At 46.1% G+C, this 27855-nt stretch overlaps 1 protein-coding gene across 1 annotated transcript in view; it reads left to right on the plus strand.

The window, feature by feature from the left end:
• The first annotated feature begins 490 nt into the window (after positions 1–490).
• Positions 491–27855, plus strand: part of LOC146798157 (somatostatin receptor type 1-like) — a 225933-nt gene continuing 198568 nt past the window's right edge. The window contains exon 1 of the mRNA XM_085627940.1: positions 491–1026. The gene's annotated coding sequence lies outside the window, so the exon portion shown is untranslated. The remainder of the gene's footprint in view (positions 1027–27855) is intronic.

Consider the following 27855-nt stretch of genomic DNA (forward strand, 5'->3'; position numbering starts at 1 on the left):
CTGCTATATCTTTATCGTTCCTCTCTGTCTGCGTCTCCTTCGGCTACGGTCTGTTCCTCTCTTTCGGAGGATGAAGATTCCATATCCAAGACAGTCCTTTCTTCTCTTGCTATTTTGCTCCTGGAATGTTCTGATTTAGCTCCACTCCCCTTTGCTGTCCCTCGTGCATCTTTACTGGCTTGCCTCTCTGCGCCTGTGTCTCCATTGCTGTTTTCTCCCCCCTCTTTGCCATTTGTCTTCGTTTCTTGTTTTCTCCCTATTCAATCTCCCCTCTGTCTCCTTCAGTCATATTCTCTCTTTTACGGTCTAGGTTTTGCATACCTCGCTATTTCATGCCACCTCAGCTTTCCTGCATGTGTTGCTCTCTTTACCTGGTCGGCCTCTTTCTTATGTGTCTCGCACTCTACAGTACCTTCCCTCTTTAGCTGTCTTTTTTTTTCTTTTTCCCTCCCGACTCTACTCTTACTCTCTATTTATTGTGCGCTTCGCTTCCCCATTCTGTTGCCTTCACATTTATCTCTCTCGTGTAGTCAGCTCTCCATCTGTCCCTTTCTTTCCCGTCTCTGAGCGCCTCTCCTTCACAATCCCCGCTGTTCCCGCCTCTTTCTTTGCAGCTCTCGCTGTTGCCCCTTCTTGCGCGTGGCGCCCCGCGTGCTGCTCTCTACCCTGCTCTCTCCTTCTACCCTCTCGCGCTCCTGTCTTCTCCCACTGCCCCCACCCTCGCGCACGGCTGCCTCCCCGCTATCTCTGCAGCAGTTGACTGGGAAACAGTGGAGTGTGCGCGTGGCGACCCGGAGAGGGAGGGAGCCAGGTGCTCCGAGGACCTGAACGTACCCCAGGGGGGCCTTGCTGCGACCCACAGGTGGGCGCGTGCACATTCCCGCCCCAGCCACCGAAGATAGAGAGGCGGGCACTGACGGTTAGACACCGGTGAACAGAGAAGTGCGTCTCTAGGCGCACTGTGGATTACATGCGGCAGTTTCCACCCTTCGGCTCATGTGAAGGCAGCGGCGCGTCCATGGGGCGGTGAGTACGGGGAATGCATTATATATCCGGGAGGGGAGCAGAAGGAGAGGCTCACGTGGACTTGGAGCAGTGGGTGGATGGAGGGGTAGTTTATGGGTGTATGGCGGATGGGTGTTGGTGGTAGTAAAGGAGAGCGGTGAGTAGTAGAGGAGGATAGGGGTGATGTGAAAGTGATGAAAAGGGTGTTGTAGCGGGAGCAGTGGGTGTCTCGAGCAAGTTTCAGAAAATGGGATGTTTGGGGCTGTGGGGAGAAGAAAGGATGATGCAGAAGTGGTGAAAAGGTTTGAGAGAGAAAAGGAAGACTGGCTTGGGGAGATGAAAGAGTGAGATGAAAGGAGTGGTAGAAGAAGGGGCGATGGGGAGTACTGGTGGAAAAGGGACAGATAGACCGGGGATTTGGAGGAGGGGGGCTGGGTCGAACTGAGGATGTAGTGATGTTTTATCAGTTTGGGGCGATGGGTCTGGTTTGGTGGTGTGGGAGAGTGCAGGGTGGCCAGGGTGAGTAGGGGAGAGGAAAGGACGTGGCTTGGGAGTGAGAAAGTGCGATACTTTGAGGGGGTGGGGGGCGAAAGAGAGGGAATGTTTTGGTGCAGTGAGGTGGTTTTGTGAAAACAGAGAGGTAATTTGCTGGAGAAAGGAGATAGGATAAAGCGATGGGAAGTGGTGAGGGCGCAGGAGGGAGATTATTAGGAAGTGGCATGAAGGGAGCGGTGGCCCGGATGAGAGGGTTGCTTTGAGTGAGTGGGGGCGACGGAGGGCGGTGATTCGGTTTTTTGGTGAAAGCGGGCGTGGGGGGCTGCGGAGGAGAGTCAGTTTTTATATACAAGCCCTGGGGGGTTAAAAGGGAGCACTTATCAGCATGTAATAAAACGGCATTTTCTCACCTCTCGCCCCGGTGACCGTGTACTGCCACTTGGAAAGGCTTTCCACGACCCTTTTCATTAGTTTCCATTGGTTGCTCCCTCAGACCCCGGGGTTAGCAGTGACCGAGCACCCAGGGCCTACTGCGAGGTGACGGCTTGAGCGCTGGTTACGGATATACTTTATTTACACTGCATATTCAAACATACGTTGTCACAGTAATGGTTGAAAGTACAGCCTTAGAAATTATCGTACAAAAGAATGCGTCGATTATATATAGTAAAAATATGGATTAGTTAAAGTGCAAAACAGTGAAGACTAGAAGAATCATGTTACATAAAACAAAATGTCGGACGTCCATCCTTGGCACTGTGCAGAGGCGCAGCTACCCAAGTGCAGCAGCTGCCGTTAGTGCAACAGGTGCAGCGGTACCGGAGCCCAGGGATATAATGGGTCCACTGAACCACCACCATGTCCGTCTTTCACTCCACATGCGGAGGCTGGAGTACTAATTTCTCTTGCTTGAATTGGGGCCCATTGCACCCTAATATGTTACTAGTGCAGTCCAGTGGTACTTTATTATTATTTATTTAAAAAAATTACTAACATTAAAATATTGGTTCCGCCGGTCACTGGGAACCCCTCAGGTGTTTGAGAATCACTTTGAGAGTCAATCAAAGAATAGAATGTGTCTCAGAGCACAAGACAGGAGCATCAGAAATAGGGATTCGTGGCACCTCAATTGGTTCTGGTTTTTCTGTGATGTTTTGGGCCAGAATTCCAGTAATAGTTAAATAAACCTATTTTAAAAGTTGCCTGTTATTTTAAAAGGGCTTTGGATTTTGTTTGTTTGTATATTTTGTAACTAATCGCTGGTGCTGGTGGGTCTACAGAGCTTGCAGTTCTCGATTGTGACTACCAAGTGGATAAATAAACCAATGGGTCGTAAGTGGCCAGTTCTGTTAAGGTTTGTTTTCAGGGCTCTGGGTTACTGGAATAATGTGATCATTTTTTTCATCATCCAATGTCATGGGCACCTAGAATTTAGTGGCAGGGGTCAAATTATGCTCAGAGTTAACTAAATTATATGGCAAGAAAAGGCAAATTATCTGGCGTAATGCAACCCATCTTGTGATAGTATTCTTGCATTATTTTGATCTTTTTGCTACATGCTAACAATATCTGGGCAAAGGTTCTGAATTATTAGTAACAGTTTAACTCTCGCATGCTGGAATAAGCAATTGAAATGTGATCAGTCGAACTTCGCAGCTAGGGCCTTCCTCTGCGTAGCAACTCGTGCCCCCACATTTTTGGTAACTTTTGATCTGTTTGAGCTACAACAATTATTTCTTTTGGAGAGCTGTAAACTATGCAGCATATGATGGATTATGTGGCAAATGAGATAAATCTATAATTATGTTGAAAGCGCTGAATCCACGGCTGTAGAATCACATAATACAGTGGCTCTGCATGCATCTTAGAACTGGCCAATCGTAGGCAGATTTATGGGCTCTTTTGGGATTATGGGGAATTTTGTGTATTTGGCTATACTGAGGTAACTTCAAATGGCCACAGGCCAAGTTATTTAGGTGAACTTTGGAAAAATGTGGACTCCAGGGTTAAGTGAAACTACAGTTTCTCTAGGGTGACAAATACGTTCAGAAAACTGATCTGGTACTTGACTACCTGCTGCTGGACCCTGACTCCAAGTTGGTTTGTTCCAATTTGGGTTGAGAGTTTGAGTGCCATCAGACACAGCCCCAGCACATGAGACTAGGGCCACAGACTCGAGGTTAATGCCAAGAAGGCAGAATTGTGAACTTTTGTTATGATGGTGAGGGGACCAGAGATTAACTAGGTCTTTTCTTGCTGCAGGGAAGTGAGTTCACCGGGTAGACTCATGGTTGCATGTGCTCACAGCAGGTACACTATCATGGCACAAGTCAGATTTGGAAGCGGGTGTACGGAGTTCCCCAACTGTTTTCTAGAAAGAAGACTCAGTAGCCCTTAGCCCAGTGCTGAGAGGTGTCACCTTGTACCCCAGCATTACTGCTGCTTGTCTTTGCAAACACTTTGATGCATGTAACCTGGTCTCAAGGTCTTTGTAAACCTCCATCCTGATTGCAGCTTCCAGTTCATTTGTGACAATGGCCAAGGAGAGATCATCTTTGAATGTATTTTCTGAAAACTTGACAAAATCAACAGTTCTATTGCTTTACAAACTTTAAACGTGAAGCACGTTTGTGCTTTGGATAAAGGATGCCAGCAGTAAACAAACACCCATCGACAACAATTTTAATGTTTAAAAGATACACCTAGCACATTTAGTTTACTCACTTAAAGTAGTTTAAACATGTACTCTCCAAAGTCCACTTGTCTGTTTAAACACATTGTCGCTTTAAGCCATTTCTAAGCCTAGTTACAAATGGATATGCGTAAAAACATACGCTGTTGATGTATACAAAATAAAAACAAAAAATGTTGTTTTCACTTTTATTTGTGATATGTTGTCCTTTTTGTAAATAGGCCCTTGATCTTTTAAGAGACAATTATTATGCCTACTTGTATCACTTCATGTAATGTCACTTTCTGCGACATTATTGCGATTTCCATTTGATTATCAGCCCTTCCCTACTTTCCTTAGGACTTGTGTCCTGCACACTGTCCTTGTCTTCCTGGTCCACTGGATGTGCTCCTCAGACTCTGAGAGGTTTCACGGGACCAAGGCAGGCATCTGTTCTCTGATCCCTCCTCCTGCTGAGATGCTTTAGTTCCGCAGACATATTCTTCAGTCGCATGTCGGGTTGGGGCTAAGGGCTTAGCTACTACAATTGGTACAGCTGCTGCAGTGGCAACGGGGTTAAGACCCCTGAAGGAGCCAGTTGACCCCAATAAATGTTGTATTTTACTACCCCAACAGCAGTGTAAGGGACAATTTTACTTGCTTGCGACAGGGCCTATGATGCCCTTGTTATGCTACTGGTTGGGGCCCAGGCACAGCTCTTCCACTCAGCTCGAGGGTGTGGTGATGGAGGGCAGAAGCTCCAGCACCAGGGAAGCACCAGACAATTCTGTTCATGTGTAACTCTTCATCATATATACATAGATAGTACTATTTGTATATTGCATGAACTTGGCCCAAGGACATTAGAGCACCTTACATGAGCGCCAGACACAACACAAAGTCAGATTACTTTTTTAAGGCATGGGGATATTAAGTGATTGGCTTAGAATCACAGGCTGTGAGGTGACACAAGGAGTCGAACCTGCTGTGTCAGTTCCAAAGCCGGCAGCTCTGACAATTAGGTCACACCTCATCTCATCTCCTCTTCCTACTGCTCCAAGAAGCCCAGCATTTCTATATATGCGAACAGAAACGATTTTGTTGGGAAACTTACAATGTTTAAAGCCATGAATGGCTTCACATTAGCTTTCTCACACCTAAAATTGCCATTTCTTCGATGCAAGTCAGTGGGGAAAATACATCTCATCCATTTATATTTTTTGTCTTCCTGTTTTCATGTTTGTTTTTATGTATGGTATTCATTGTGGTCTAGAGTGAGCTGGACAGGGCTCAAGCTCTTGTCAGTACCAGGAGCTTGGTTTAAAATGCTGGCAGCCACCTCAACAAGGAATAGGCTAATTTATCTCCTTTCTTTCAAGCGAATTTGGAGGAACTGATAAAGAGGGAACACGATGAGCTTAGTTGGTGTCTACACCAAATATCTAGTAAACAACTTCTTATTATGGTAACACAAAGTTCCAAAGACAAGTGTCGGACAACTTGACATCATTTTTTAAAAACTTAACAGTTCATAAAGTGCAATCCGGGTGAAGTTAAAAAAAAAGTGTTCAAGGATATGATGCTATAGATGGCTATGTAAAATGTTCCAGCTGTTGCTGTTTATGGCCAACAATGGCCCAACAGTCGGCATCCGTGGGCTCCTGTTCTTTGGTGTTGTAAGTCCAGCCCCAGGGGGATGGACTTTTGATGGCAGAAAATCATATAGGCGCACATGTTGGGGAGCAGTGCTGTTTTACCTACTGCCTGTTGAGGTAATGAGGGGCATCCCCCTGGATCTTGGATACAGCAGCTATTATTGATCCGGGTCTAGGCTAGATCTAGTGAAAGGTGCTGAAATTGTCCCTTTGTAATTTGCTGATACTGGAACACATTCAGTAACGCATGCACTTTGTCTGCTTTCCGTTCCCAGCAACAACCTGCAGGCGGTTTCTTATTTTCACTTACAACTGTGCCCAAAACAAAGATTTGATTTACAGGGCCATCAGCCCTACTTTTTTTTTAGTATCATCCTGGCAGGAGCTATCTAGAGCATTACCCCCAGGTCCCTTATGTCCTCGTCCCCTTCATTAACATATTGGAGATAACCATCTCCCGACAGAGAAAAAGAACAGAGGCATGCTGGGACCCTAATACTGCCCCTCCCATCGGGAGTACATAAGCAGTACTTACCCAGCATCCCGTCTGTTCTTTTTTTCTGTCTGTCGACAGAATGAACGTGGTGTGCTGTTCTGCTGCTCCTGCTGGGCTGGTGTGGCGTTCCTTTCTTCCTCCCCCCGCCCGGCTGCCTGGCTGTGTGGGCGGGGGGGGTTCCTGGTCCATCCCCTGGCCTGCCGGGCTTGCTGGGGGTCGTGACGGTGGTGGCCGGTGTGCTGCCTGGATCCTGCGGGACCTTTGCGGCTGGTGCGCTCCCGGGTACTTCCGGGTGGCGTGCACATCTTCCTGCAGCTGGGCATTTGGGAGACGTGCCGCGTTTCCTGTGTGCCGTACCTTCCCGCTGTTAGGGTGGGGGCCTTGGTGCTGGTGGTGTCCGGCCCCTGCCCTGGGTGAGTCCCGCATTGCGGTTTTGTTGTTTCTTCGCTCTGCAGTGGTGCTCTTTCTTTCGTTACAGGTCCGTGATGGACGGCGGAGGCTCTTGGGGATGCCGGGGTTTGAACCCGGGACCTCATGCATGCGAATCATGCGCTCTGCCGCTGAGCTACATCCCGACCGGCGCGCTCACGGCTTCCCTTTATGCTGGGGCTGTCCTGGTGCTTTGCTCTTCACTGTCGCTTGACTGCTTGGGGGTATTGGGGTGCGTGGCTCCTTTCTCCTTCTGCCCGTTTGGCTGCTATGTGTCCGAGTGCTTCTTCTGCTGCCGGAGTTTGTGCCTGCGGCGGTGTGACGCTCCTTCTGGCTGCTGCCTCTGCGTGTGATGGTTTCTTCCGCGTTGTGGATGCTGCCTTGCCGCTTGGGCTGCCTCTTTTGTGGCTGGGGTCCGGGTTGGAGCCTGACATGGGCTCAGCACCTGTGTTTCTGCGCTGTTCGCCTGGTCTCCCTTCCCGCCTTGCGCACTTGTATGTGTCTTTTTGTGCCGTCCCTGGTGTTCTTGTGGGGCAATCCGGTGCCTTCGCGTCGGGTTCCCGCTCTGTGGCTGTTTGGATTCCATTTCTCTGCTGCACTTCGGGTGTTTGCGTGGTGCGACGTAGAGTTGGTGTGCTCCATTCTCTTTTCCCCGTGTCCGCCCCACTCTGTCCTGTCCCCGGTGTGTGATGGGGTTCCGTTCCTGTGGTGCTCTCGTTGGTTCTGTTAGTTTGTGCACTGGGGCTGCTGTGAGGTCCCTTTCTTTTAGGGGGCTGTTGGCTGCTGGGCGCCTCTGTCTCTTTGGGCGCTTCCTGCTCTTCCCACGCTGCTGGTTGCTCCTTTCCCCCTGCTCCTGTGGCGCCTCTGTGTTGTGTATGGTGCCTGCCCTCCCGCTCCTGTTCCGTTTTTGGCGGGTTGGCCTTGGCCAGGTTGGGTTGCGGTGGCTCCTGGTGTTGCCAGGGTTTGTACCTGGGGCCTCCTGCTTGTGCTGCTTGCTCTCTGCTGCTGCAGTGCGTCCCCACTTCTGCCCTCGTGTGTGGTCTGTGGGGCTGGGGTTCTTGCCTGGTTGAGCTGTTCCTCGTCCTTGGCTCCTGCCTTCCTGGGTGTTCCGGGTGGCTGGGCTGGTGTGCTGGGGTGTGCGGTGATGCCGGTGTTTTGGTTCACCGTGTGGGCTGTCTTTTATGGCCTTGTCTCTCTTGCGGGGGCCTAGTCGCCGGTTTGGCTCTCTGCCTCTGTGGCCTCCTGCTCCCTGGCTGCCGGGGCTGGCGCGGCGCATCCGCTGTCGCTTGCAGCGGGTCTGTGCCACCTTGTCCCCTTGCCGCTTTCCCTCCTGGGCTTCTGTGTTGCTCCGCTGGGTGTCTGTGGGCTTTGTTGCTCGTCGTCGCTTTGCCTCTGTGGGACGTGGCCACTCTGGGTAGTGTGTCTGGGGTTCGTGGTCCTCTCTTGGCCGCTTGTGCTTGCCCTCTCTTGCTCTCTTAGTCCTGCCGGGGTCTGCCTGTTTTTTGGCTTTTTCTGCGCTGTCCTGCTGCTGGGTGTTGTTGGGACTCGTGCTGTGGTCTGGCCTGGAGTGGGCTGGGTTCCTGGGTTGGATTCCCTCCCCGGGGGTCCTTGCCTGTGCGGCTGGCTCTGTTCCTCTGCTGCCGTCCGGTTCAGCTGGTTGTGTGCCCTGTTTGGCTGTGCCGTGGGTTCTTTCTGCCTCTCTTCGGGGTTGTTCGCTCTGTCCGCTGGTGTGCGGTGTCCCCTTCCTTTTTGGGGTCTGCCCTCCCTGGAGTTCGGGTGTTGGCATGTGCTGGGGGGCTTCTTTTACTGTTGCTGCCTCCTTTTTGCTGCTGATGTGTTCTCCTTGCATCTTTCTGGGGCTTCCAGTTTGTATTCCGGGTACTCCTGTGTGCTTGGGTTCCTTAGTGGGGCGATATCTGCGTGCTGTCTTATGTTTCTTGCCTCTTCCGTGCTGGGTGCTGTTGTTTTTTGGTTGCTCCTGGCTCTGGCGATGGCTGTTCCTGGTTTCTGGGGTTCCTTGGTGTGGCCTTGTGTTCCCCTGCTACAGCGGCGCTCCTGCTTGTTTCCTGGGCTTGTATTTGGCTTCTTTAGGTGGGTCCTGGTCGCCCCTCCTATTTTCTGTGGCGGTCCTACTCTCGCCTGGTCTCTGTGGTTCCGCTTGGTCTGGCCTGGTTTCTTCCTGCTTGTGGCTACCTGGGGGTGCCTGTGGCTGTCGCCCTCTCCGGCGGGTGGGGTTGGGTCCTGCTCTCCCTTTCCTTTGCGTCCCCCCTGGGGTGTGTTTCCAGTGGCGGTTCGCGTTTTGGCTCTCTGGCGTTCGTGCCTCGGTTGTTTGGGGCCTGGCTCTCTTTCGCTGGTGTTGTGTCCTTGACTTGGCTCTGGTTTTCCCCTCTTTTGGTCTGCTGGGGTTTCCGGTTTCTGCTGGTTTTGGGCGTCTGGTGGTCGCCTTTATTTCGGTCGTGTATCCTTGCCTGTGCTCTCTCGGTGGATCCTGGCGGGGTGCTCTCTTGGTTTCATGCCGTGTTCTGGTGGGTCCTTCTGGGCCTGCTTCTGCCGGCGATTTTCTTCCTGGGCTTGGTTCACCTCTGGTTGGGTGTCCGTGTTTCTGCCTGGTTCCTGGGGTTACGTTGGGTGCTGTTGGGCTTCGGTTTCGCCGTTGCTCCTGTCTGGCTGGCCGCCCTCTTCTTTTTTCCTGGGCTGCGGGTCCCTTGTCCGGCCCTGTGTGGGTCCTGGTGTTCGGTGCTTCTGGGTTGGCTTGTCCGGGGTTGCCTCCTGTTGCTCCTGGTCTGCGGGCTTCCTTCTAGTTCTGCGTGGCCTTTGGCTGGGCCTCCTTGTCTTGCTCTCCCTCCTGGCTCCTGGGTGTCCGGGTTCTGCTGCTGCTTGGCCCTCTGCTTTCTCTGCTTCCTCCGGTTTCCGTTTTGGTGGTTTCCGGTGCTTGTTCTTTCTTCCGGCCTTCTGTTTGGTCCGGCGTTGGGTTGCTGGGGGTCTCGATCGGCCTCCCTGCCTTTCCTTTGCCCTGGGCTCTGCGTGGGCTTCTTCCGGGGATGGTTGGGCCTGTGGGTCCTCCTGCCTTTGCGGGTTGCTGGGCTCCGGTCCTGGCTTCCTGGTTCCTTGTCCCTTTGTTGCCCTCGTTTTTTGCTGCCTCTTCGGTGTTGTCTGGGGTCGGGCCTGGTGGGTTTCCGGTCTGGGTGCTGTGCGCCCTGGGGCTTTTTGTTCCGTGGCTCCGGCCCTTGCTGTGTGCTTGGCCTGGGCGTTGGGTGCCTGTGCGGTCGTCCTCCTTCTTGGCTTCTGTTTTTTTCTGCCCTCTGTCTTGAGGTTCCGGTTCGGTTCCGGGTTGCTTCCTCTGCTCCGCCTGTTCTGGGTTTTGGCCGCCCTGTTCGGTTGGCGGTTTTTCTTCCCTGTGGGGGTTTTTGGCGTCCTGGGGTTTTGGGTTTCTGTCTCCTTCCCGGTCCTTTTTGGTCTGGTTGGGGTCTGGTTCCTGTTCTGCTCCCGTGCTCTTGCTGTGGTTCATCCCCGGTCCTGGCTTCCTCTGTGGGGTTCGTTGGCTTTCTTCTCTGTGCTTTTGTCTGGCCGGGTCGTTCGGTTTGGTGTGGTGGGCCGGTTTCTGGCCTGTGCCTTCCTCCTTCTTTGTTGGTCTGGGTGCTTGGGGCTGCGCCCCGTTGCCTGGTCTGGCCTTCTTTCTTTGGCCTTCTCCGGGGTGGTCGGGGTTTGCTCGGTGTCTGTGCGGCTGCCGGGTCCTGTGTGCCTTCCTGGTGGTTCTGGGCTGGGCGGACTTGTCCGTCCTTGGCCGTGTCGTTTGGCCTGGTTGCCCTGTCTCCTGTTTCTCTGGTTGGTGGCCTCGTTTTTGTGGTCCTGACCTTGTGTTGTTTTCTTGGTTGTCTCCGGTCCTTGTTTGGAGCTGGCCGGTTGCTTCCTGCGGTCTCCCCTTCCCTCCTTCTCGATGCTCCCTTGGTTTGCTGCGTTTAGTGTGGTTTCCTGGGTGTGCTTTTGGTTTTGGAAGGCCGGTTTTTCTGCTTTGGTATTCTCCAATATGTTAATGAAGGGGACGAGGACATAAAGGACCTGGGGGTAATGCTCTATTACTTACCGGTAAACTTCATTACTCCGGGTCCCGTTGTCCTCGTCCCCTTCATACGCCCCTCCCTCCCTCCCGGGCGGCCGGCCTTCCTGTCTGGGCTTGGTTGTACAGACGGGATGCTGGGTAAGTACTGCTTATGTACTCCCGGTGGGAGGGGCAGTATTAGGGTCCCAGCATGCCTCTGTTCTTTTTTTCTGTCGGGAGATGGTTATCTCCAATATGTTAATGAAGGGGACGAGGACAACGGGACCCGGAGTAATGAAGATTACCGGTAAGTAATAGAGCATTATACCTAGCTTGTTATCACTTCGTTTGAAGACATGTTTTTGACTTTGTTGAACCCATGTCTCTACGAGATATGCATTCACTCTAAAGAATGTCAGAAGCATCTGTTTGTATGAGTAATCATGAAAGCAACAATTTAAATTGCACGTCTAGTCATCCCACTATAGGGTGTCAAAGCGATTTACATCACACGCACACATTATTCAGAGCAAGTATATCATCTAAGTGTGCTAATGATGTTATCTACGACAATGATGACTACAAGGTGCAGGTGTCACATATCGTCCTTATAGGTAGGCATTATATGTTATGACTGCAAGGTCGGGAGAAGAACAAAGTAAGGATTTAAAAAAGTAACAGTCTTGGGGTTGTCTTTAATAAGCAGACTTTATTACTACAAAGGAAACCCTTTTTAGCAACTCTAGAATAATGACAGATTGAGAAAAAATGAGATCTTAACCCCTTCAGTGCCCATGACGAGCTGGACTCGTCATGGGCCGCGGTTGCGCTGTGCCCATGACGAGTCCAGCTCGTCATAGACCCCGCCCGCTAATGCAACGGCCGGCACAGGGCGGCGAAAGGGGCGGGCACTGAAGGGGTTAAACTCATTCCTTGCAGATTGCAAGCACCTCCTTGATGCCGATTCATAGCTCTGTGTGCTATATTGGAAGGATTGCAACTTATGAATTGAAAGACACAAAAGTATCTGTGTCAAAAGCAGTAACCCACCTACCTATCTACATCAAATAAAATATGTGATCTGCATGTTACAAAATGTGCTTTTCAGCAGGCACATTAATCCGCTATGCTAGTTTATGAGTCAAGACTGTGACAAAACACTAATCTATCCAGAGAGTGCAGTAACTTAAGTTATTTTACCATTTTATTTATCCACTCAGAATTGCTGGCCACACAAAGATTTATGCAGTTGGTGTTTTAACCTGGTAAGATATCTGAAATGCAACCGCTTGGGGCCAATTACATAAGACACAACAGATATACTGCCACATTTCTACTTGCTGCCAGCTTCTTTTTGGCAGAGTTTTAAAAAAGTAAATGTATACTTTGACTGTCAGACTTCACTTTTTATGACTCTTCCCCTTTTGACTTCACTACTTTTCCGTTGCCACACCATGACCCCCCAAATTAATGGGTTCCCAGAGTATTTTTTTTCCAATTCCAGCACTACCTGCCAGGGTTGGACTGGCCATTAGAGCAATCAGGCAGTGGCCGATGGGCTGGTCTGAAAGATGAGTGTGTGGTCCATTTTCTATCTGCTTGTGGGGATGTTTTGAGGTCTGCTGGGCAGGTCTTAATGTTGATTTTACCGATATTAAAACAAATATTACTAGCAACAAACTCAAATCTATGTAGTCTTCCATACCTTGCAAAATAACACATTTTCTTTACAAGTTCAAAACTGTGGTCCACTTTTTTAGCTCTCAAATTCACTAATAGGGGCTATTTTTGTTTTGGTACCTGCGGCCATCTCCTGTCCCAGTCCGACCCTGCTGCTCTTTGCCAAGGACATATGTAAATACATCCATTTTAGGACATCCTCATTCCCCTACTTCCCATCCCAGTTTCTCATCCATCATCCCTACTTCTAATCCATCATTCCTACTTCTTTTCCCACATCCCTGATTTTATCCCTGCCTCTCATAATCATCCCTACTTCTCATCCATTATTCCTACTTCTCTTCCCTCATTCTGCTTCTCACTCCTTCTTCTAATCCATCATCCCTACTTCTCATCCATCGTCCCTACTTCTCACCCACCATTTCTACTTCCCATCCATCATCCCTACTTCTCATCCATCATCCCTACTTCACATCCATCACCCCACATCTCATACCTACTTCTTATCTATCATCCCTACTTCTCATCCCTCAACCCTGCTTCTTATCCCTACATCTCCTCCATCATCCTTACGTCTCATCCATCGTCCCTGCTTCTCATTCCTACTTCTCATCTATCAACCCAACTTCTCATCCCTCATTCCTGCTTCTCACTCCTACTTCTCATTATCATTCCTATTCCTCATCCATCAACCCATCATCCCCACGTTTCATTCATCATCCCGGTTGCACATCCCTACTCCTCATCCCTACTTCTCATTCGTCATCCCTACTTCTCTTCCATCATCCGTACTTGTCATTACCCATCCCTCAATCATACCAACACACTTTCAATGTTGTGAAACACATCTTCATAATGATAGGTTGGTAACATCCAATCAGAGTTAAGAGAGAGGGAAGCATTCTATTGGTCTAGCCACTGGAAAAAACAGCGTTCTCATTGCACATGCTGGTTGAGGACGGAGGAGAGGAAACATAAGTGGGGTTTGCTTAGCAGTACATCCAAGGCTGTGCAGCAAAAAATCAAGCCAAATTCCAGTATTTTGTAATTGGCAGTATACTTTTATTTTTCTCTAATTTTCAAACTTAATATCCATGTTCTTGAAAGTATAACTGTGTTGATTTAAGTCTACAATCCTGCATATTACCTTCTCTTCAGACATCATCAACAGGGATTCTAAGTCAATGTTACCAAATTGTGGAATATAGAATTGTCTTCACGAGTATAATTTTCATAAACAATCATTCAACATTTGACTGGCAATAAGGATACTGGAAACCACAGCCATCATTTACTTGTGTGCAACTCTGGATGGAAGAGACCGAAAAAGTGAAATTGTCTGCGAGAAACAGAAGGTGAATGAAAAAGAGAATAGTATGAGAAGGGCAACTAAATGGAGGAGCGAAGTATCTGAACGAGGGAACAGAATGTGTACATGTGCTTGTGCGAGGCGTAATTGAGCGGTGAGGGTGTTAGAGTGTGCGTGTAAAAATGGGGTGTTGAGAGGAGTGTGTGGGACAGAAAAGAGGGACTATGAGAAAATGGTGTGAGAAGAATGTTAAACTAGAAGATTTGTGAAAAGAAGTGAGAAAGGAGTGTTTGCGATACAATGGAGGGATGGATTTTGAGAAGAGTAGTGTATGTGCTGAGCATGATGGAAGTGAGAAGGACTGAGACAGCACTGTATCCGAGGATAGATAGAAATGAGTGTGTGAATGAAAAGTGGGAGAGAAAGCAGTATGTGCAGTAGAGAAAGGGGGGTTGAGGGTTATGAAGAGAAAGTGCGAGACTCATGCATTTAAGAAAAAGAAGGGGAATGAATGCTAAAAAATGTTTTCAAGAGAGTAGCTGTGAGAAGAGAGGACATTGTGAAACAGGATAGCAGATACACATTTTTGTGAAGACAATGTGGATGCTTTGGCTGCTACCAGCAAGTAATGGCATATTTCCAGAACAAACAGCAAATGTAGCACCATGGCTAGAATGGGTGGTACAGAAAAATGTAGCTTGAACTAGGGATGACTGAAGCCTTGTGCTGGCCCTAGGTGGTACGGTTGGAGATAGAAGTAGAGACAAGTACAAAAGAGAGGTGCAATGTGAGCAAAAGAGGGGGTGAAAGAGTGGGAACATCAGAAGACTATGGCAGAGGTATGTATAATAGATCAAATTGGGTTAGAAGGGGGCGAGGAAGAGTGTGAGGGATTTGAGAGTACGAGTAAAGGGTGAAAAGACAAATGAGGGTAAAATAAGAGAAAATGACAAGAAACTATGAAGAGACATACATTTAAGCCAAAGAGATGTGCATGTGAATGCGGGATGGAAAATAATAGAAATGAGGCTGAACATAGAGAGAGAGAGAGAGAGAGAGAGAGAGAGGAACATCTAAAAGAGAGAGGTTGATTATAGAGACAGAATGGACAATTGTGGTGTGAGAACATGATAGTAGCATAGAGGTGTACTTTTCTTGTTTTGCATCTTGTCTTTAAATGGGCCATATGTTGCTCTCTCAATCTCTTTTCACACCACAAATAAGGAGGGACTCAATGTTGGTTTAGCAAGGACTCATCCTTTGAAGTATAGTGTTTATTGACAAGTGTGCATGAGAATGGCAGCAGTATGATATAAACTAAGTGACACCTGTAAGACGGCGGATTATGGCACCAAGTGTTACAGTAATGATAGCAGCTTTTCAAGTGACAACAGCAGGACCTTTAAGATGCTGGCTGAGGTGGAATGCCACCTATGTAAGAATGGTGACAGACCTTGCCTATTCACTCACTCTTCCACCTGTGCATTCCTATCAGTGAGCTAAGTTCCTGCTCCAAAGGTCTGTAACCTACATCACTCATGCCTTCACTGTGCATGTTTTGTGAGTGATTAAAGTCATTCTAGTCTACCCTGTTGAGTCTGTTTTGTGGAAGTGGAAGATTGCACATCTTTCTGTGAGAGAAGGAAACTTGCTTTTCCACTGCCATACTGCACCTGTTCTATGGAGAAGCAAAGCTAGATATCCTGCTGCCTGATTTGTATGTGTCATATGAGGGGGAAATGTGTCTTATCAAGACCTCTTGTATTGAGGTAGGCACCAGACCCCATAGGGAAATATTCAAGTGCAGAAATATGACAACGGAAAAGTGAAGCAGTATCTGATGCTTGACACTCCTGTTTTAAATCTTGTCCTAGGGAGACACCAGTAAGTAACAATTTAGCTCTCCCACACATTTTTTTTAATATAGGTCTGATTGCAACAAATGGAGAACATAAATTTCAACACGAGGGACAGAAAGATCCTCACCCAAACTAGGGAACTCAAATTAGGAAACTGCATAACCAGTGAACAGTAATACTCTTGGATGCTTCCATGTGAGAACATTAATGTATGGTATTTTGGATTGGTTGTTCCAGCATTGTGGTACTTCTTGTATTTTTATGTCTGTTTACAGAGAGCATGCAACGGTCCATTAACTCCTTTCCCTCTCTCTCTAGTGTGTTAGCCACCTGCATTGTATGTGTTCTGTATGTGTGAGAAAAGCATGTAATAGCCCTTCTGTTTCTGTAACCTATCTTTTCCTTATTCTGTGTGTTGAGGAAGGTTTTGATGATGCCACACATGTTGTACCTTTTTATGTTGTGAAGCTCAGTATTAAAATTTCCACTACAGAAAAGACAATGATTCACTTTACTAATGCATGTTTTAAGCAAAGAGAAGAGAAGATGAACGGAATGCTGAACAAATCGAGCATTCAGCCCCAGTCAAAAACCTGGATTTAATCCATAATTTTGTTGCTCACAAAGCCACCCTAGTTGGGACCCAGCCATATGCACATCAGACTTTCCCCTGCTCCATATGGGAACAGTCCAGCCCATACTTCCAGGTCAGACCCTCTGTAGACCAGTAACCAGTATCCTGGGACCGGTTTTAGGATATCACCCTTCGTCAGCCATTCTAGCTTGAATCCAGTGGCACAGTGAACACGGAACCCACGTCTGGACATACCCATCCTAATTAGGGCGACAAAAGCAAAAAGAACAGATAATGGACAGAATGCTGGACAAAATCAAACATGCACCCCCAGTCACAGATCTGGATTTAATCCATCATTTCTTTGCTCACGACTCCACCCTAGTTTGAAACCAGACATATGCAAATTAGTCTTGACCCATCTCCTCATGGCAACAGTCCAACCCTAACTGTCAGTTCAGATCCTCCTTGGACCAGAATCAAGCATCCTGGGACCAGTTGAGAGGTATAATCTCTCATCAGCCAGTCTATCTTGAATCCAATGGCACAGTGAGCACAGGACACACTTCTGGGCATGCTGTTCCTACTTAGAGTGACAAAAGTAAAAATAACACATACTGGATGGAATGCTGAATATATATATATATATATATTATCTACTGGCGGTCGCCAGTAGATAGTTATAGTTAGGATCGTGTTTCCATAGGAAATCCGCAACATTCTATTTGGAATAACTTTGGCGCCGATTGACGAATCCTCGCGAAATTTTCAAAATAGGTGGGGCGCTCTGCTCCGCTCCTTCCCTGAAAGTCTCGGGGGGATTCGTCAAGCGGGCGCTGAAAAAAAGGGGGGGTCCCAAAACGCGTTTTCCCCATGCATTTTTCCATAGGACCTTTAGTCCAAGCTACGGCCCGAACGGCTGAACAGAATTACTTGAAATTTGGCAGAGAGGTAGTCCTCAGGTCAGGGATGTGCCTTTTGCAGGTCTGGTGTAAATCTGTTCAGTATTTCCTGAGAAAATAGCATTTAAAAGCATATTCTGATTGGTTGTTAGATCTTAGTAAACATTCGAATCGGTCGAAACCAGGAAGTGTCGGCCGCCATTTTGTCTCTCGCAGTCTGAGGGAGTGAAAAACAAAGGTGGAGAACGTGAAAAGGGGGCAGGGTGGACTGTTCCTGACCCCCTAGCCTTTGTCAGGGGGTCCCAGAAGGACCCCCAAGGGCCAAAATTTCCTTTAATTTTTTTGCGAAAAATCACGGAGAACGCGTAGCGTGCGCGTACGGTAGAAACGGAAAAATTCCGCGAACTGCGTAACGTGGGTGCGCGCACGGTGCGCGAAGAGCACCGTGCGCATACGGTACGCGAAGCGCACCGTGCGCGTACGGTAAGCGCACGGTGAAAAACCTTAAAAAGAAAAAAAAAATACATAACTTAGCATTTAAAAAACCGTACAAATTCACTGAAAAAACCATAGGTTTCACACATGTTATAGTTAGCTGGACATTTCACTCGTGAAAAACCATTGAAATTCCCCCGTTATAGTTAGTGCAGGCAACTATAACTCACGCGACTGCAATCCTCCGCTGATGACGTCAGATATTACATCACCGATGACATATGTGTCTTTCTGATAAAAAAATATTTGTAATATATGTATAGCTAAAAATTAATGGAAGAAGACATGGGTAAATAAGTGTCTAAATACAGTGATGTAATATCTGACGTCATCAGCAGAGGATTGCGGTCGCGTGAGTTATAGTTGCCTGCACTAACTATAACGGGGGAATTTCAATGGTTTTTCACGAGTGAAATGTCCAGCTAACTATAACATGTGTGAAACCTAAGGTTTTTTAAGTGAATATATATATATATATTCACTTAAAAAACCATAGGTTTCACACATGTTATAGTTAGCTGGACATTTCCCTCGTAAAAAACCAATGAAATTCCCCCGTTATAGTTAGTAAAGGGAACTATAACTCACGCGACCGCAATCCACTGCTGATGACGTCAGATATTACATCACTGTATTTATTCACTTATTTACCCATTTTTCTTTCCTTTAACCTTTAGCTATACATATTTAATAAATATTTATTTTACAGAAAGACACATATGTCATCAGTGATGTAATATCTGACGTCATCAGCAGTGGATTGCGGTCGCGTGAGTTATAGTTGCCTGCACTAACTAGAACGGGGGAATTTCATTGGTTTTTTACGAGTGAAATGTCCAGCTAACTATAACATGTGTGAAACCTATGGTTTTTTAAGTGAATTTGCAAGGTTTTTTAAATGCTAATTCGTAACTATAACGTGTGTGAAACCTATGGTTTTTTCAGTGAATATATAAACATATAAATATAATCTGTATATCTATATAAATATAAATTCATGCAAACATATACATATATGCATACATATGCATGGTATGTACATGAAAGTTTGAAAAACTCTAATACAAGCAAAGCTAAAAAGCCACCTAATTACAAACAGAATTGCTTTAACTTAAACGAGGGCGAGACCTATTGCATTTTCAATGCTTGTTTACGTTGATTCCATCAAGAAGGCATTCAGATGTGTCCCACATTTTCCATAAATTCTGAATGGTAGCACTCTAGTTGCTCATTAGATCACTGTAGTAAAGCTACTGCTCACCAGGGAAGTCTGCTGCTGGTATTGAAAGTGCATGTTTCAGTCTGCATGTCAGAATTTTTTAATGAAATAGAAGAGGATTTGATAAGTTACTCAAAATGTGCCCTAATTTTTCTTTTTTCCTCACTAATCATAATTTCTAAGGCAAAATGAACCTCCTCATTGTGTTCCTTTTAAATTAAATTGCTCACTCTCTACTACTCACTCGCTACTACTTTCTACTACTCACTCTCTACTACTCACTTTCTACTACTCTCTACTACTCTACTACTCTCTACTACTCACTCTCTACTACTCTCTACCACTCACTCTCTACTACTCTACTACTCTCTCTCTACTACTCTCTACTACTCCCTCTCTACTACTCCCTCTCTACTACTCCCTCTCTACTACTCTCTCTCTACTACTCACTCTCTACTACTCTCTACTACTCTCTACTACTCACTCTACTACTCTCTCTACTACTCACTCTATTACTCTCTACCACTCACTCTCTACTACTCTCTCTCTCTACTACTCTCTCTCTACTACTCACTCTACTACTCTCTACTACTCTCTACTACTCTCTCTGCTACTCACTCTACTACTCTCTACTACTCACTCTCTACTACTCACTCTCTACTACTCACCCTCTACTACTCTCTACTACTCTCTCTCTACTACACACTCTCTACTACTTGCTCTCTACTACACACTCTACTACTCACTCTACTACTCACTCTCTACTACTCCCTACTACTCCCTACTACTCACTCTCTACTACTCTCTACTACTCACTCTCTACTTCTCCACTACTCTCTACTAATCACACTCTACTACTCACTCTGTACTACTCTCTACTACTCTCTCTACTACTCTCTACTACTCACTCTCTCTACTACTCTCTCTCTACTACTCACTCTCTACTACTCACTCTCTACTACTCACTCTCTACTACTCTACTACTCACTCTCTACTACTCTCTACTACTCACTCTCTACTACTCTCTACTACTCACTCTACTACTCATTCTCTACTACTCTCTCTCTGCTACTCAGTCTCCACTACTCACTCTCTACTACTCTCTACTACTCACTCTCTACTACTGACTCTACTACTCACTCTCTACTACTCTCTACTACTCCCTCTACGACTCACTCTCTACTACTCTCTACTACTCTCTACTTCTCACTCGCTACTACTCTCTACTACTCACTCTCTACTACTCACTACTACTCTCTCCTACTCACTCTCTGCTACTCTCTCTACTACTCTCTACTACTCTCTCTACTACTCTTTCTCTACTCTCTACTCTTTATTACTCATCCTCTACTCTCTACCTCTCTACCTTTCTCTACCTCTCTCTCTACTACTCTCTACCTCTCTACCTCTACCTCTCTACCTCTACCTCTCTACCTCTACCTCTCTACCTCTACCTCTCTACCTCTACATCTCTACCTCTCTACCTCTCTCTACCTCTCTCTACACGCACACATATGCACATATATGCATTTATATATAAGTATGTGTATATATATGTATATACATACATATATAAACATATATATAATCTGCATATCTATATAAATACAAATATAAATGCATGCATACATATCCAGATATGCATGTTATTTACATGAAATTTTGAAAAACACTAATAAAAGCAAAGCTAAAAAGCCACCTAATTACAAACAGAATTGCTTTAACTTAAACGAGGGCGAGACCTATTGCATTTTCAATGCTTGTTTACTTTGGTTCCATCAAGAAGGCATTCAGATGTGACACATTTGCCATAAATTCTGAATGGTAGCACTCTAGTTCCTCATTAGATCACTGTAGTAAAGCTACTGCTCACCAGGGAAGTCTGCTGCTGGTATTCAAAGTGCATGTTTCAGTCTGCATGTCAGAACTTTTTAATGAAATAGAAGAGGATTTGAGAAGTCAAAATGTGCCCTAAGTTTTCTTTCTGCAGCACTAGTCATAATTTTTATGGCAAAATGAACCCCCTCATTTTGTTCCTTTGCAAATTAAATGTTTTAAATGTTACCACTTTATTCCAATCAAGATGGCTGCAGGTGTGCCATACCTTTGTCATAAGTAAGACTGTTAGCGCTCTAGTTGTTCTTTGGAACACTCTGAGAAGCTGCAGTAGAACACAAAGGAATCAACTGACAGTCTCTGCCCTTGTTGGATGTACATGTTTTACTGAGAATGTCAGACTTCATTCTCACATGACTGAGAAAGATAATGTGAATTTACAGCAAATATGCTCTCAGTTTAGCTTATAGATCACCTTCCAAACCTCTGTGGGAAAAGCATGTGAAAATAGTTTTCTCTCAATCATGATATCATGTCATAAGTGATGTAATATGTGACGTCAGAAGCAGTGCATTGCGGGGGCAACAGCTTCCCAGAGTGTTCCAAAGAACAACTAGAGCGCTAACAGTCCTACTTATGATAATTGTATGGCACACCTGAAGCCATCTTGCTTGGATTAAAGTGGTAACTCTTAAAACATTTAATTTAAAAAGGAACAAAAGGAGGGGGTTCATTTTTCCATAAAAAGTATGATTAGTGCTGCAGAAAGAAAAATTAGGGCACATTTTGAGTGACTTCTCAAATCCTCTTCTATTTCATTAAAGAATTCTGACATGCAGACTGAAACATGCACTTTCAATACCAGCAGCAGTTTTCCCTGGTGAGCAGTAGCTTTACTACAGTGATCTAATGAGCAAAAAGAGTGCTAACATTCTGAATTTATGGCAAATGTGTGACACATCTGAATGCCTTTGGAATCAAAGTAAAAAACTGAAAGTATTTCCTACTGAGGAGACTGCAGTAAATGAGGAAATTAGGAAACTTCATAACAAATAAGTCTGCCAAGATGGCCACCAGAGACAAAAGAGCCCAAATGTAGCCCAAATATCACCCAGATGTAGCCCAAGTATAGCCCAATGACAGAATGTCCCAGAGTGTTCTTAAAAACAACTAGAGCGCTTACTGTCTTCATTATGACAAAAGTATGGCACACCTGAAGCCATCTTGATTGGAATAAACTGGTAACACTTAAAACATTTAATTTAAAAAGGAACACAATGAGGGGGTTCATTTTGCCATAGAAATTATGATTAATGCTGAAGAAAGAAAATGAGGGCACATTTTGAGTGACTTCTCAAATCCTCTTCTATTTCATTAAAAAATTCTGACATGCAGACTGAAACATGCACTTTTAATACCAGGAGCAGACTTCCATGGTGAACAGTAGTTTTACTACAGTGATCTAATGAGCAACTAGAGTGCTAACATTCAGAATTTATGGCAAATGTGTGACATATCTGAATACCTTCATGATGGAATCAAAGTAAAAAAATGAAAGCATTTCCTACTGAGGAGACTGCAGTACATGAGGAAATTAGGAAACTTCATAACAAATAAATCTCCCAAGATGGCCACCGGAGACAAAAGAGCCCAAATGTAGCCCAAAATCACCCAGATGTAGCCCAAATATAGCCCAATGACAGAAGTGTGCAAAACACTTATTATTTTGTGTTTTTGCAGTGTTATATAGTGCAGACTTGTCAGGTATGGGAGTGCCTTACATGAGCATTGGTTACATCACACAAGAACAAATTCATTTTGGTTGTAGACATGGGGAGACTAAGTGATTTGACCAGAATCACAGAATGTCGAGCTGAAGCAGAAACTCCAACCTGGTTCCCCAGTTGAAAAGTCTGCAGTTCTGGAAGTAACACCACATCCTCTCCCCTAAGTGCAACATTTAATCAAGTGGTCAACTGGATAAAAAAACATAAAGGTAACAAATAATTTAAAAGTGCTTTCTCGCTATTTGAAAACTCAGAAAATATGTCCTTATTTTAGTCTTTTAGAGCACTAACCATAATTTTGATGCCAATAAGACCCTCTCATATATGTAATTTCTAAAGGAAATGCTCTAGGTATTACAGTTTTGATTACATCAAGATGACGTCAGGCGTTCCACACTTTTGTAATAAATATAGAATGTTAGCAATCTAGTTGTTCATTAGGATACTGTTGGGAGGCAGAGGCCAGGGGCACGGACTCTGAAAATTGAAGGCAGGTAGGAGGGTGCAAAGGCAACAATTTAACCACACTGAGCAGGCAGGAAGGGCCGTGGCAGCACAACAGACTATGGAGGGCAGTGGGAAGGGGTGCAGGGGCAACAAACCAACAATACAGGACTTGCAAGAGAGGCTGTGGCAATGTAATAGACCATTTTGGGCAGAAGGAATAGGCAATGGTAGTACAACCATACATGCCAACAGACCAGATTCAGCCAGAAAACGTCCAATGTTTTTAAGCTCAAATGGGCTTTATTTTATCTGTCTCCTGTCTACAATCTCCTCTTTTTCAATGTAACTCAAAATCTCCCTCTTACCAAGTTCAAAATGTTTGCAAGTATGGTACATTGGATCATGGAAGGAAATGGGGTAGGGACATGGACTTGGATAACAGAGGACAGGAGGGACATGGAGAGGTGCACCAAACTGACCCTGCAGGGCAGGCATCAGGGTTTGCAGCAGCACAATACACCACACAGGGCATGCGGGACGGGAGTGCAGCACAACAATCCATAGAAAGCAAGAGGGAGGAAACAGGACCATGCACATGGACAACAGAGAACAGAGGGGCAAGAGGCAGGACCATAATGGACAGACAGGAGAGAAAGCTGCAGCATAACATACCATAAAGGGCAGGAGGGATGGATCAGGGGCATTACAATGGAACAGACAAGCCAGGAGGGAGGGAGTAGGGGTCTGCACATGTAAACAGAGGGCTGGGGGCAAGGGGGCAGGGCAGGAGCAGCAAGATAGCCATGGAGGTCAGGCAGGATGGGCACTAGAAGCAAGACACACCATGAAGAGCAACAGTGAGACTGTGATGGCATACACACAGACCATGGAGGGAAGGTGGGAGGGGTTCAGGGGCAGCTAACTGACCACACAGGGAAGGTGGGAGGGGCCATGGCAGCACAGAAGACCATGCATGGCAAGTGGGAGGGTTAGTGGTAGCACAATGGCTATGATGGGCAAGAAGGAGGGTGCAGGGGCATGCACAAAGGACGATGGAGGATAGAAGGGAGGGTCAGGACCTGTACACAGACAAGACAGTTCAGGGGAAGGGGCCTCACAACAGACCGCACGGGGCAGGCAGGAGGAGCAGTTGCAGCACAACAGACCAGGGAGGGCAGAAGGGTGTGGCAGTACAATGGACCATGTAGGACAGGAGGAAGAGGATAGGGGCATGGCATGTGGACAGGCAGGGTGGAGGTGGCAGGGACAGGTTACAGTCATCTGACAATGCTAGGCAGGTGGGAGGGGAGTGGCAGCTCAACAGAACACTCAGAGTAGATAGGAGTGGCAGGTCCATGGAACATGGTGGGCAAAAAGGATGGAGCAGGGGCATACACAAGGAGGGCAGGGGGAAGGAGAATAGGGGCAGCAAGCTAAGCACAGAGTTTAAGCAGGAGGTCAATGATGGGGCATAGAATTGGGCAATGGAGGGCAGGAGGAGTGGACTGGTACATCATACTAAATTGAGGGCATTGGCAGCACATCAGACCATGCGTGGCAGGAGGGAGGAGGCTAGTCCATGGATTCACACAACAGAGGATAGGGAGGAGGGGGATGGGGCAGCAAGCTAACTGTTCAGAGAAGGTGGGTATTAGGAACTTTATTGTTTTTAAAACGTGTGTCTGTGCGAACTACTTAAAATATGAACAAGTATGCAGCATAATCTCACTTTTATTCAGGAAGTAGAGGACGTTTGTGACTGTGACACCGGGCTCACTTGGCAGAAACACCCCCTGACCCTCCACCCCCTATCGCAAAATGTAATGCCCGTGAAAAGGGTAGGTGAACACAGTGTTATATAGAACATAGTCCTGAGAGCACGATTGAAAATGAAAACTAGATATAGTGTATGGTATAAACTATGCACCAAAAAGTGTGATATAAGATGAACCGGGCGTGAAATATAATATGCAATACATTGTGCGCAATGACAGATTCATTGGAGAGCACGAGATAGCACAGGCACTAGCGCGTGCTATGCGATATGCGCCTTGGAGTGTAATATGCACAGGGCAGTGTTGTGTAACCTAACTAGTCTCTAAAGTTGTAATATAAAATATGTGCTGGGGAGTGTAACGTTGCATATCCACTGTGACAAAGATATGGATCCCAGATTGTAATATGTATGGCATAGCACTGTGCGTTATAACATAGGCATCGAGGAAGGCACGTTAGATGGGGCAATATAACCCGTGCGAAGACAAGTGTGGCATGACATATTCACGGGGTGGTGTTACAGTGCACATGGGCTAGAGAGTGTCATAGCATATGCACTAGCTAGTGGAATACAACACAGAGGTGTGTGGCACTCAGCAGGCAATGGTGGGTGTAACACAGCATTGGGCTCTGCCAGGAGCGTGCTGTGACTCTCAAGTGATGTTCGTCCCCTTTCCAGAGAGTTAAATAAAAAGTATTACACATCCGGCAGTGGATGTGTGTTTTATTAACCGTGAGGGGGGTTTCTTGCATAGTTTTGGTCAAATTTTTGTCGAATCCCCTTTGAATGGCTTGATGTGCATGTGTATTAAATGTGCCCGTCAATAGCTACCCATGTTTGTATAAATAAACGACAAGGGTGTCTACCGGGATTAGTCACGGTAGGGCATCAGACATGTCAGAGCTTCACTAGTGGTGTAAATACATTCCACGTGGATTCATTGTATGCATAGTTGCCTTTTAATGAATATCACGCAAATCGTCATGATGATAGGTACGTACGGTTTGTCCAGCATGTCCTAGGTGTGTCTATAAATATATATTTTTAAAAAATAATAAAAAACAGTGGCCGGACCTGGGGATTGGGGTCAAAAAAATATAATTAGGAGACAGGCCCTGGGGGATGGGGTCATCAGGGCCAATAAATTAGAATAAGAAGGGGAACCACACAGCGCCCCTTCTTAAAAAATTAAAATAAATAAAAGACTGGCATTGTGCCGGAGGCCACGCCCCCTCCTTGCAGCACTCTGCAAACGCGCCCCCTGGCGAGTTGTAAGTTGGGGAGTTAATTCCTCTTCAATACTGAGGGTCCCTGAGGGCCAACTAGCCCAACAGGCATCTCCAGTATGCACCAGGGAGCTGCGCTGCAGACAGGTGTTCTGAGGCCACGTCCCTTTTTACACCTCTCTGCAACGCAGCTCTGTGGCGCTTACTGGAGGTACCTAGTGGTCTAGTTTGACCCTAGGGACCCTTAGGATTCAAGGGGACTTAATCTCTCAACTTAGAACAGCCACAGGGCGCGTTTACACAGTGGTGAAGGGAGGGGACGGGGCCTGAGGTGACGTGTGCAAACACGCACTATGGCACGTTTTAAATTGGGGATATAATTTTCCTTCAATACTGAGGGCCCCTGGGGGCTAACTAGCACACCAAGTGCTTCCAGTAAGCGCCACGGAGCTGCATTGCAGAGAGGTGGTCCAGTCGGTGCCACTTTTTACACCTCTCTGCAACGCAGCTCTGTGGCACTTACTGGAGGTACCTAGTGGGCTAGTTGGACCCTAGGGACCCTCAGGATTCAAATGAACTTAATCTCCCAACTAAAAACGGACACAGGGCGTGTTTACACAGTGGTGAAGGGAGGGGACGGGGCCTGAGTTAACGTGTGCAAAAACGCCCTGTGGCCTGTTTTAAGAGGTAGTTTTAATCCCCCTGCTCTATTATATACTAGGGGCTTACAAAGGAGGTCATGCTAATCACAGGGGGACACCAACGCATAATGTTCCCTAGTGTTTGTAGGTGTTTTCACTGTATTCTAAGTGTCTTTTAACATAGCACTGGCTCTAGGACTGGTTAGTCAGACTCAGTTACCACCAGTATCCGTCTGAAAAAGTTGAGGGTACAGGATGATTTTGCAACAAGGCTTCTTTCTGCTCTTCTTTTTGTTCTTTCTGCACGTTATCCTTCTTCCTGCACTTTTCTTCGTCTTTGAGGACTTCTGTTGCTTCTTTCTGCACTTCTTTTTTTTCTTTCTGTGCATTTTTTCTTCTTTCTTCACATGTCCTATCTCTGTAGGCATAGTTAGAAATTAGCATTTAAAAAACCTTTGAAATTCACAGAAAAAAACATAGGTTTCAGGCACGTTATAGTTAGAAATTAGCATTTAAAAAACTTCAGAAATTCACTGAAAAAACCATAGGTTTCAGGGGTGCTATAGTTAGCTGGATTTTTCACTTGTACAAAACCATTGAAATTCCCCCGTTATAGTTAGTTCAGCTAACAATAACTCGCGCGCCCGCAATGCACTGCTGATGACGTCACATATTACATCACTCATGACATGGTCAGTGACATCACTCATGACATCACTGATGACATCTCAAATGAGATCACTGATGACATCACTGATGACATCATCCTTGTGATAGAGTGGCAGGTCTCCTCTCACCCTAATATAACCTTTGATACACACATTCAAAAATAGAGACTAAACTTTTCAAAACAATGGACATACCAATACCAGTTACAACAACCTCTTCAGAAATTCTAAGATCCACATACACATCCACTCATTCACCAACAGTCCTATACAGTCACTCATACATGTATTCACTCATCATATGTACTCATACACCTATACATCCTGTTACACAATGCCACTCATCCATAGAGTTACTCACACACATAGTCACTCATGCTAATAAAGAATCAAACATACATTTATTTGCATATACAGTTATACACACACCACCACACTTACTTCTACGGAAATTTACACATTCTTAGTCTTTTAAACAATCACTTATAGAAACACATACTTATTCATACAGGAACTCTTTCAATCTCTCACTCTCACATATACTCACTTATATACACCAATAGTCACATATACTAGTTTAAAACATATGTAGTTACTCATAAAGACACTATTGAGACAGTCATTCACTCACTAACACACCCATAC

Source organism: Triturus cristatus, chromosome 9 (assembly GCF_964204655.1).
Source record: "Triturus cristatus chromosome 9, aTriCri1.1, whole genome shotgun sequence".
NCBI classification, from domain to species: domain Eukaryota; kingdom Metazoa; phylum Chordata; class Amphibia; order Caudata; family Salamandridae; genus Triturus; species Triturus cristatus.